At 58.6% G+C, this 11,127-nt stretch overlaps 1 pseudogene; it reads right to left on the reverse strand.

Annotated features, from left to right (window-relative positions):
* LOC114684783 lies at window positions 1-3,698 on the reverse strand (annotated as a pseudogene).
* Between the last annotated feature and the right edge of the window lie 7,429 nt (window positions 3,699-11,127).

Genomic DNA, 11,127 nt, shown 5'->3' on the forward strand with positions numbered 1-11,127 from the left:
CCAAAGGAAGTGGAGGCGGTGAGTAGTTCAGACCCGTCTCCACCACAGAGTTCACTGGAGCCAAAATGCTGCTAGGTAGCCGATGAGGTTTACAAAAGAAGGCTGGACGGAGGATCAAGTTCAGTGTGTGACGGACGAGGAAGGAAGGGCCAGAATGGCCTGGGATTGGAGCAATTTAATCTTCAGTTTATAGGGCACGGGATGGGGAGGAAGCTAGACCGTCTGTCGTTTTTTAGAATGGGTAACAGTGAGGAGGGTGGGGAGAGTCTGACCAGCAGTCCCAGAAGGGGAGAGTCCAGAAGGTTCGGAACGTCTGATTGTAGTGGCCCACTGAAACCTCCGGGTCAGGGATCCTTCCCGGCCAAGGCGTTTCCCCCTGTTCCGGGTCCCCCAAGACCCTCAGCCTTGTGCACCAGGCGGTGTTTTTTCAGACCGTAGGTGTTGGCGAAGCCCTCACCGCAGGAGGAGCAGCGGAAGGGCCTGCCGCCCTGATGGGCGGCCAAGTGCTTCCGGAAGTAGCCAGGATCCTTGAAGGCCTTGAGACAGGCGGGGCAGCGCAGCTCGGGCCGGGGGGGCTCGTGGGCGCGCTGGTGGCGCAGTACGGAGCTCAGGTAGAAGAAGCCCTTGCCGCAGTGCTCGCAACGGTAGGCGCGCTCGCCCAGGTGCAGCCGCTGATGCTCCAGCAGGTTGGAGCGGTAGCGGAAGGTCTTGCCGCAGGCGCCGCAGCGCTGCGGCCGGGCCACGGCGTGCAGACGCCGGTGCTCGGCCAGGCTGGAGGACTGCGCAAAGCGCTTGGCGCACACCCCGCACTTGAAAGCGCGCTCGCCGGTGTGCACCACCCGGTGCTGCCGCAGGTACCAGGAACGCAGGAAGCCTCTGCCGCACACGCCGCACCGGTAGGGCCGCTGCTCCGTGTGACAGCGCTGGTGGCGCATCAGCAGGGCCGCCTCCCAGAAGCGCTTCCCGCACACCGGGCAGCGGAAGCCCCGCTTCTGCCGGTGGCTTCGGCGGTGCAGGAGCAGGTCGTACGCGCCCGCAAAGCTCTGGCCGCAGAGGCCGCAACCCAGGGTCCGGCGCACCAGGTGCACATACTTGTGAGTCACCAGGCCCAGGAAATGCTTGAAGCTTTGGCCGCACGTGGCACAGCTGAAGCGCTCGGCGCCTGAAGTGGTCCCGCCACCCCCTCCGGTCACCGTCGTCCCACCCGAATCCTCGCTGCCCCCAGACACGCCGGCCAGCGCTGCCACAGCCGCCCCCACCCCCGGCCAGGCCGTTGTCCAGCACGCTGGACGCGTCGGTGCCGCCGCGCTGGAGCCGTCGGCGGCCTGGGGGCCACTGGGCGTTGGCGGGAGAAGACGCTCCGGGGCGGCCTGGTGGACCAGCTTGTGCCACATGAGGTTCTCGATGAAGCCGAAGGTCTTGCCGCAGGCGTCACAGCCGTATGGCTTCTCGGACATGTGGGCTTCCTTGTGGCTCATGACATGAAAGAGATCCGGGAAGTGCTCCCCACAGTCCGAGCAGGCGTAGCTCAGGCCGTCGGCGGGCCCACCCGAAGTGCCCGCAGCCCCGGGACCACAGGCCCCCGGGCCCCCCTGGCCCGTGGCGAGGCCCGTGGCTCCGGCCAGGGCGCAGGGCAGCTGGAGCCGGTGCACTTGGCGATGGCGCGTGAGGCTCTGCGGGTAGCCGAAGACCTTGCCGCACAGCTCGCACTTGTAGGGCCGCTCCCGGGTGTGCACCACGTGGTGCTTGCTCAAGTGGAAGGATTCACGGAAGCGCTTCCCGCACACTGGGCACTGGTGGGGCTTCTCCCCGGTGTGGATGCGCTCGTGGCTTCAGGGTCTCCCGGCGCCCGAAGGCCCGCCCACAGATGCCGCAGCAGAACGTCTTGCCTGGGACGCCGGTGCCCGCGCCGCCGGGGCCGCCGTTCCCGGCCCACCGAGCAGCAGCGGATGCGCGCTGAGAAGGGGGACAGGCACCGCACCGTACACCACAGCCGCTGCGGCAGCCGTGGCCTTCTCGTCGGGGTGGTCGGGTCCGCGGGCAGAAGGTAGGGGCCCGGGGGGAAGGTGGGAGGCGGCTGCGGGACCGAGGCCGCCCCGTCCTTGGCCGGCTCGGCGGCCACGGGTGGCGCGTGGGCAGCCTTGTGCCGCAGCAGGCTCTGCGGGGCCGAGTAGGTCTTCCCGCACAGGTCGCACGGGTACACCGGGCGCGGGGCCCCCGCCCCTGCGTGGGCCGCCTGGTGCTTGAGGAGGTAGGAGGCGTCGCGGAAGGCCTTGCCGCAGATGCCGCAGGGCAGGCGCAGCAGGTCGGCCGAGTGCGTTTTCACGTGCCGCTTGAGGCTCTCCCTGCGGTTGAAGCTTTTGCTGCACACGGAGCAGGAGAAGGGCTTCTCACCCGTGTGGATGATCTGGTGCTGGTGGAGGTGGCTGGGCTTCTTGAAGACCTTCCAGCAGAGGGGGCAGGCAAACGGGCCCTCCCCGCCAGCAGTGGTCGGGGGAGGCATGGCCACCCCGGGTGGGGCGGCCGGGGTGGCATTCCCATCCGCGGAGGCGGCAGGCGCTGCAGGTGTGGCTGGGGGGCCCGAGGACACCGCGGCAGGGGCGGAGGTGGCTGTGGCACTGGCTGTGGGTCCGGGAGGCCCAGGAAGGAAGCGGGGGCCCAGGCTGTGGCGGCCCCCCAGCAGTTGGTGGCACGTCCTTGTGGCAGCGTCGGTGGCGTATGAGACTGGAGACGTGGTTGTAGGTGCGGCCACAGACACCGCACTCGTACGGCCGCTCCCCGGAGTGCACCAGCATGTGCTGGACCAGATGCGAGGACTGTTTGAAGGACTTCTGGCACACGCCGCACGGGAAGCGGCGCTCCATCAGGTACTTGAGCCTTCGGAAGTAACCCTTGTCGTCCTTGGTTGGGTCGCAGGCCGCCCCCACGGTGGGCCCAGGTGGGGTCTGCGTGGGCGTGGGCAGTGGCCCAGGGGTCCCGGTGGGAGTGCCCAGACCCGATGCCACCCCCGGCCCAGGCGTGGGCCCTCCTCGTTTCAGGTTTCCGAACAGGTGCTGGTGCCCAGAGAGGTCGACAATTCCCCATTGCGGGGCAGGGAAGGCAGCATCAAAGAGCGGAGGGGGTGGCGCCCCGAAGGTGGGCGGCAATGGCGGATCCAGCTTCTTGGCTTGGGAAGAGGATGAAGAAGATGAAGATGAGGAAGATGAGGAGGAAGATGATGACGAGGATGAGGAAGGAGCCTCCGCCTTGGGTTTGAAACTGGACTGGGGTGGGTAGTCATACTGGGCGGAGGAGGCTGGGGCGGGGGCTGGGGCGGGGGCCCCGGGGTGCAGGGCAGGGCCGCCACTGCTTTGGCATGCTCCCCGTACAGCTCCATGGGCTCAAAGCGCTGGTGGTTGAGGAATTCCAGGAAGTCAAAGGGGTAACTCTGGAAGTGGACCCCGTCCTCGCCCCCGATGCCGCTGCTCCCGCCACCCCGGCACCGCTGCCTGCCTGGTTTGCCTCCATCTCTGGCCGGTGGAGAGAAGGGAGACCCTGTGAAGAAGAGGATGGGGACTGAGCAAGGGGAGCCGGCGAGGAGCAGGCCAAGGGAACTACATCCATGCTCCTGCACCAGCGCCCTTCTCTTGGCTCACCTGACATTCGGTCCGTACATGAGTTTCCCTCTTACCTGTGTGGACCCGGGGTCATTCCTAGCCTCCTCCAACCATATCTCCATCTTTTCCTGGATCTTCACACACCTCCCTCTCCACCCTCAGACTGTCTTCTCCACGCGCCTGTAGGCACCTGCTTTCTCCCGGAACCTTGGTGGTGGCGGCGTGGGGGGGAAGGGGGGTTCAAACCCTCTCCTGCTCTAGCCTGAGCCTCCCTGCACCCCATCTGCATACGTTCCTCTGGTCTCGGTCCTCTCAGGTTTTGCCACTATAACGTGAGGATAAGAACAGCACCCAGCTGAGTGGTTAAAGCAGTGCCTTTGGGAACCAAAATGGCAGCTTCAGACCTAAGCCCTTTCCTTCTTTTTCTTTTTGGCTTTTTTGAGACAGGGTTTCTCTGTGTAGCCCTGGCTGTCCTGGAACTCACTCTGTAGACCAGGCTGGCCTTAAACTCAGAGATCCGCCCGCCTCTGCCTCCGTAGTGCTGGGATTAAAGGTGTGTGCCACCACTGCCTTTCCCCCTTTCTAGCTGTGTGACCATGGCAAATGACTGGCCCTCTGCCTCCACGACCACCGTGACTAAGGGCAATCCAAGCTCTCAGGAGGCTGAGTGCTCCAAGTTTGAGGTAACCTTGTGGTGAGGAAGGAAGGGAAGGGGGAGGGTAGGCGAGGCTAGGGCAAGCAGGATTTGTCAAGCACAGGGCTGTTGTCAAGATTCAACATTTTAATATTAACATGGGGAAGGCTCCTCCAGGCACCTGGTAAGCCCTCAGTATATGGGACTGCCTTCTGTGAATCGATAGCATCTAGTCCAGTAGCGGAAATGGGAAGTCAAGAAACTGGGGGAACTCACCACTGGGAGAGAGGGGATAGTCTTTGACTGCAACGTAGGAAGGAAAACCCACTAGCCTAGGACAAGTCAGTTACGACAGAGTGCCTGCATTCCTGGAGGCAGATAGCTCAAAGCTGTGGGACACACGCACAGACCTGGGTTCTGATCGGATCTCTGCTAGGATCCATGCTTTCTCCACATTAAAATGGGCCGGACCTCTACACGGGAATCTGAGAGTGAAATGCAACATCCATCAGCAGTGTGCGTTCCAGCCCAGGGTTGTGTGCGCCAACGATGATGACATCACACACCTGGGCAGACCTAGACGCCTGTCCTTGACTAGGGTTTCTCTTAGCCCCTCTGGCCGCCAGGCAGGCCGGCCGGCAGGCACTTTCTTGCACCACCTTTGCAGTGTTTCCCATTCCTGCTGTTGATCTGCCCTCTCTGCTCACTGGAACCTCAACCTCCCGAGTTCATTTCTGTGTTCAGACACGGCAGCCCCACTGAGCTTTTGAAGAGAGGTGGGAGAAAGGCAGGTTTCTGCCCACCATCCCGCGCCCCTATAGTTCTGGCTCTGCGCCCGTCCTCACCTTCCTCACCATACTATAGTAAAAAGCTAAGGAGCCGTGGAGGAGAGGACGTCCACCCAAGGCCCAGGACCTTTATTCAGTCTGCCTGGTTGGCTCTCGGCACCCACAGGTGAAAGGTGAGTATCTCCACCCCTCCCCACGCTACACAGAATTAGATATTTTTAGTATCCGGCTCTGAGTGTTCTTGGACATGATTCAACATCCCATGCCCTTTACACCCCCTCCATTTCATCTAAGCTCCAGAAGGACCAAAGGCATAGCAACCAGAAGAGCGCATGCAGAACCCAAGTGAGGGACTCGGCCACCAAGGAGGAGGGCACGGAGCAGAAGGATGCAGGAAGGAGATTGAGAGGGAGGGGGCAGGGACATGTGCTGGGAAAACACCCCGGCTTTGCTTGCCTCCATGAGGATCTTAGTGACAGCCGCTGTGGCGTCTCACATAGGCTGGTCTAGCCTAGGCACTTCCACCTCTTAGCTCATCAGGCCCTTGTTACAGCCTTAGGTGGAGACACCTTTTCTCTCCACTGGACAGATGAGAACACTGAAGCACAGAGATCTAGAAACCCCTCAAGAACAAGTCTGCAGGAGAGCAATTGGTGTGACAGCCAGGAGAAAATTCCAACCCCCGTGAGAGAGGTCTTCCCAGGAGTTGTACCCTGAACATGGAGGAAGAAGCAGGGTAGAATCATGGAGACAGGAGTCTTCTTTAGGGATGCTCTCTGGGACCTAGCAGGTGGTGGAGGGGTTACTAGTCAATAGATTCTGCCAGGCATGGTGGTGCACCTCTATACGCCCAGCACTTGGGAAACTGAAGCAGGAGTCAAGGCTAGCCTCGCCTACATAGTGAGTTTGAGGCCAGCCTGAGATACAGGAGACTCTGTCTCAAAGAGCAACAACCCGCATGGATTCTTCGTCTGTCTTGGGACATCCTTCCCCAGAAGTCAATGATACACCCCCGGCCCCCATCCCATTCAGGTTTCTATACTCATACTGTCACCACCCCTGCCCATTCCCCGGCTGTATTCTCCTCACCACAGGTAGTGCCACCATATGCCATGCAGTTTTACTGTCTGACCTCTCACCTAAGGGACAGGGACCAAACAGCCTGTTCCCTTTCCACTGTGCCCTAGCACCTAGCGCAGTGTATATGTGGACAAGCTGTGGGTACTTAACAAATACTTGCTGAGGATGAGATGAAGCAACACCTAGAGCTCTCTCCTCCTCCTCTGGGAGATCCATGAAGAGACCACGAGGGAAACTAGAGAATGTGTTGCAATGAATGAAAATGAAAACACAGCCAGGTGCCGTGGCACATGCTTGCAATCTCAGCACTTAGGAGGTAAGAGGTAGGGAGACCAGGGGTTCAAGACTAGCCTCGGCTATATAGCACTCTGTCTCAGAAAATGAAAATAAAAAGAGAATGAAAATACAACATACCAACGCTAGAGAGGGGCAGGTGAGGCAGTGCTCAAAGGGAAATGCAGTGCGGTAGGTGTCTACATTGATAACCACTGGCCTGATAGTAAATGAGGGCAAGAAAGAGGCTTCAGCGGGTGTCTGCAGAGGAAGCCGGACTGGTCTTCAACCACTCCCTCTTTTAGAAATATTTTAGTTTGTGTGTGCGTGCTCCCTGCCGTCTGTCTGTGCACAGCCTACACACCTGAGTGGAAGCCAGAAAAGGGTGTCAGATCCCCTAGATTTGGGTTACAGGTGTTCTGAGCCACCATGTGGGGGTTGGGTTCTCTGCAAGAGCAGCAAGGACTCCTCCTAATTGCAGGCCATCTCTCCGGCCCCAAACTGCCTCTTTTCTGAGGTGGCACATGTCAAGTTTATGAGATTATAATGGGAGAGCCCACACACACACACACACACACACACACACACCAAACAGAGTTCTACATAAACACAGCCAGTTTTAACAGGGGTGAGGAGATGGTCCAGTGGACAGAGCACTTGCCATGTAAGACTCAAGACCAGAGTTCGGATCCCCATAACCCATGTAAAAGTAAAAGTTAGGTGGGCAAAACAACTCCCTGCAATCCAGCACTCAAGAAGGCAGAGAGGGGGATCCCCATGGCAAGATGCTTAGTTACACTAGCCCAACTTGTGTGCTTCAGATCCAGTGAGAGCCCTTGCTGCGATAGAGAAAGTGGAGCGGAACCAGGGAAGACACTCACCATCAACCTCTGGCCCCTACACAAGTATGGACATGTGCACATGCCACACATACATGGGAACAGCTTTTAACAAGTCACATCTAGTATTTTGACTCTTCTAAGTCCTCCTCCAAACAACGAGAAAGGATGGGTAGAATTACTGAGTCAGAAACACTGAGGCCCAGCCAGGCGTGGTAGTGCATGCCTTTAATCCCAGCACTCTGGAGGCAGACGCAGGCTGACCTGAGTTCGAGGCCAGCCTGATTTACAGAGTGAGTTTCAGGACAGCCAGGGTTACACAGAGAACCCTGTCTCAGAAACAGACTCTACACTCTCTTCCCTTTCAGTATTTCACTTTCCAAAATGGAAGTAGGGCCCCTCCACCACTGTACACTGACGACAGGACCTGTCCCATCCTCTCCCTTCCTCCTGCCTCCTAGTCACATCTCTGGTTGGCCAGCCACTGGTATTCACTGGATTCTAGAGTATGGCACTTGGTGCTTTATACAGTACGTCCCATTCACTATTCCCAACACTCAGAAGGATTGCTCTCCCACTTAGCCGGGAGGATGAAGGCCAAACCATGACCCTCCTGTTGAAAACTAGTGACCCCGTCTCACTCAGGAAAACCCAAAGTCCTTCCAGTGACCCACACAGGCCCCCACAAGCTTGCAGCTGTTCCTCCAACATGCTGGCTCCATTTCTGCTCCAGGGTCTGTGTTTCAGGACTGTTGCTTTCGCAGGCAAAATTAACTCCCCCACACTCTCCTTCCCTCGTCTCCTTCCTGTCTCTGTCCAATTCCTGTCTTCTCAGTGGGGCTCTGCGTGGCCAGTGCCACCTGTCCCCAACACCTACACTCCCCAGCTAGCTCCATTTCCTCTAGATCATTCACCAGCACTGAATGCACCGTATGGTCTGCTTTCCGTGTTTTCCCTGGTCTCCCTCTCTGATGCCATGTGCATGGAGAGAGTTGATGCTAGGAATCATCCTCCATCTCTCTTCCACATTATTCACTGAGCAGGGTGTCTCAATCGAATGCAGAGCTCACAGATATGGCTCGTCTCATTAGCCAGGCTGCTCTGGGGCTCCTATGTCTGCCTTCAGAGACTGAAATGACAGGTGGACCTCCCAGCACACTGGCATTCAGATGGGTTCCTGGGAATCTGAACTCTGATCCTCATGCTTTTATGGCCAGTCCTTTAACCACTAAGCTGTCTCCACAGCCCCAGAAACAAGCCTTTAAACGTTTCGTTCTTAACTCTGTCCTCAGGACCTAGGACAGTACCTAGCTTGCTAGTCAACTTTAAACAAACTTTTGGTTCCATTGATTGATTGTTTGTGTACCCATGTAGAGTCAGCAACTTAGGGGAGTCAGTTCTCTCCTTCCACCACACGGATCTTGGAGACTACACTCAGGTCATCAGGCTTGGGAGCAAGAGATGTGACCTGCTGAGCCATCTCACTGGCCACTCAATATTCCTGAATAAGCGAAGGGACGAGGGCAGGCAAATAGGGTGAGGGGAAAAAATACACCACAAGTCTAGCAAAACCCACAGCTCACACTCTTATCACTCCACCTGCAGGGTGAGGAAGCTGTCAGAGCAGCCCCATGGTGGGTCACGGCAGTCTAGGACCAACCTTTCTGTTCCTTGGCTTAGCTGAGGAGCAAGATGGCATGGGATAGCCCGTATGTGGTTTTAGGAATATCCCAGCCCCTGCAACTCTGTCCTCTTCTGTATTTTTATTTTGTGTGTGCTGTACGTTTGCATGTGAGGGTGTGGAGGCGGGGGCCAATGTGTGTGGCCTCCTCAACTGCTCCCTTTCTTTCTTTCTTTGAGAGTCTTGCGTTAAATCTGGAGCTAGCCATTAAGCTCCAGGAATCCTCCTGTTCCATCTCCCAGTGCCAGGATTACAGGCATAGTGCCACTATGCCAGCCTTTTTTTTTTAGTGCTGGGATTCTGAATTCAGGACCAACACTTTACCGGTTGAACTATGTCCCCGACCCCCCCAACCCCATGTAGCTTGATTTCTAATGTTCCCCTTCTCAACTAGCATAGCTACTCTATGTGGACAGGAAGTTTTGCTCATTTTATTCTGTGTGAAGTAGATGCTCATTAAACAGGTGTTCAAAGTGTTTATGAGTGAATAAGGAATGAGTGGATGCAGAAAGACTCTTAGGAGCTTGGTAGGGCTGACAAAAGCCAGGCAACTTATCCCAAGGCTCTTTGGGATCAAGCCTTCTCTTTCGATTCTGCTCCAAACTCACGGCTGCTCTTCCACACACCACTGTTACCTCTGGAATTTTGCACCAGCTATTCCCCAGATCTTTGAATGGCACGATTAAATCTTGTGTTTCAGCATTCACCTCTGGGAATAGCTCACCAGACTCTCTCAGAAAACTCACAGAGCAGCACTGTTTTCTGGTCTGCCTCTCAACTAGGCTGCAAACCCCTGTAAAATGAGGGTTAGTGGGGGTCTCTCCCCTTCACCTCCTATGGGAAAGGATGTAAGCAGCGCCAGGGTCTTTCCTAAGAAATTTGGACAATGTCATGAGACCTGGCTAAAGATGGGGGGGGGGGGGACAAGAGCTACTGATGTTCATAAAGAAACATTCTCTGCTAACTTGCATTGTTCTGGACAGCAGAGGCCGGGATGAGGGGAGGGGGGAAGTGGGGCGGGAGTGTTTCATGATAACCTGATGCTAAGAGGCAGATGTTTTCTCCCGAATGGGGGAAAAGGGAGCTGTTCCACGGCGGGGTGGATCTGGAGAGGTCTTTTTGAGGGGGCTGCTGGAAGGAGTTTTAAGAAGCGCTCTTGGCATAGGCGAGAACAGAAAATATTTTTTGCCACCCGCAAGGAAGGCACCGGGGATGGCTGTGTGTGGTCCGGCATGGTGGGGGGGCAACTCTTGTCACAAAGTACGAATGCAACACCCCCTGGAGGCGATCCTACAGGAGATCGGGGCGGAGGGCTCGTGAGCAGCTGCCCCGTGAGCAGCGCGATGCTGCTGGCAGGGGCAGGCTCTCCTGGAGGAAGCCGCCGAGGCGGTGGGGAAGGGATCCGTGGGGGGCCCTGGCACTGGAGAGGGCCGTTCGAATGAAAACGCGTTGGCAGCCCCCCCCCGGTGCCGGGGGCGTCCACGGGGGAGCTCTGGAGTGATCTTGTAGGGGACTAGTGATCGGGGATCCCCTGCCTCGGGCCGGCAGTGAAGCACTGACGTTCTGGGGGGGAGGGGGGTGCGTCCTGGGGACTGCGGCAGCCAGGGCGAGACCCCCCGCCCCTGAGGAACCCGGGGCCCCGGGCCGCACCCCCAGTCACTCACCGGCGCTGGGGTCTCCGCCGGGAGGAGGCTGAGGAGGCGAGGAGGTACCGCCGCTCCGGGGAGACCCGAGGGCCCAACCGGAAGTGCCGCCCCTTTGCCGCCCCCCCCCACGCTCCCCACCAGCCCGCGCCTCCTGCCCGGAAGCGGAAGTCGCGCCCCGTTCCCCCCGAAGCGCCGGCGTGGAGGATGGCGGCGAGGGAACGGGGAAGGGAAATTACGCCGGCACAGTGTCTCTACGACACGGGAGGGGGGCCGGCCCAGGCCGCTTCCGGTGGGCGAGCGGAGCCTGTGCCCTGCGCCCCCGCGCCCGCTTCTTCTCAGGGCACCACCCACAGCGCGGACATCCGGTTCGGACACACCCTGGGGGCGCGGGTCCACGCTTGAGCCCCGCCCCGGGCTGGCCCGCCCCGGCCGGGCCCCGCCCATCCCCGAACGTCCCGTTAGAGGCTGGTTCGATTCCTGTGGCTGCTCCTCCACTTGGGTTGTTCTTCCTTCCCTCCAAACCCTACTTTTGGAATTCCACCCTCCCGCCCAGGCCACACCACAGACCACGCCCCTCTTAAATCCTGTCT

Source organism: Peromyscus leucopus, unplaced genomic scaffold (assembly GCF_004664715.2).
Source record: "Peromyscus leucopus breed LL Stock unplaced genomic scaffold, UCI_PerLeu_2.1 scaffold_1055, whole genome shotgun sequence".
In the NCBI taxonomy this organism is placed as follows: Eukaryota; Metazoa; Chordata; class Mammalia; order Rodentia; family Cricetidae; genus Peromyscus; species Peromyscus leucopus.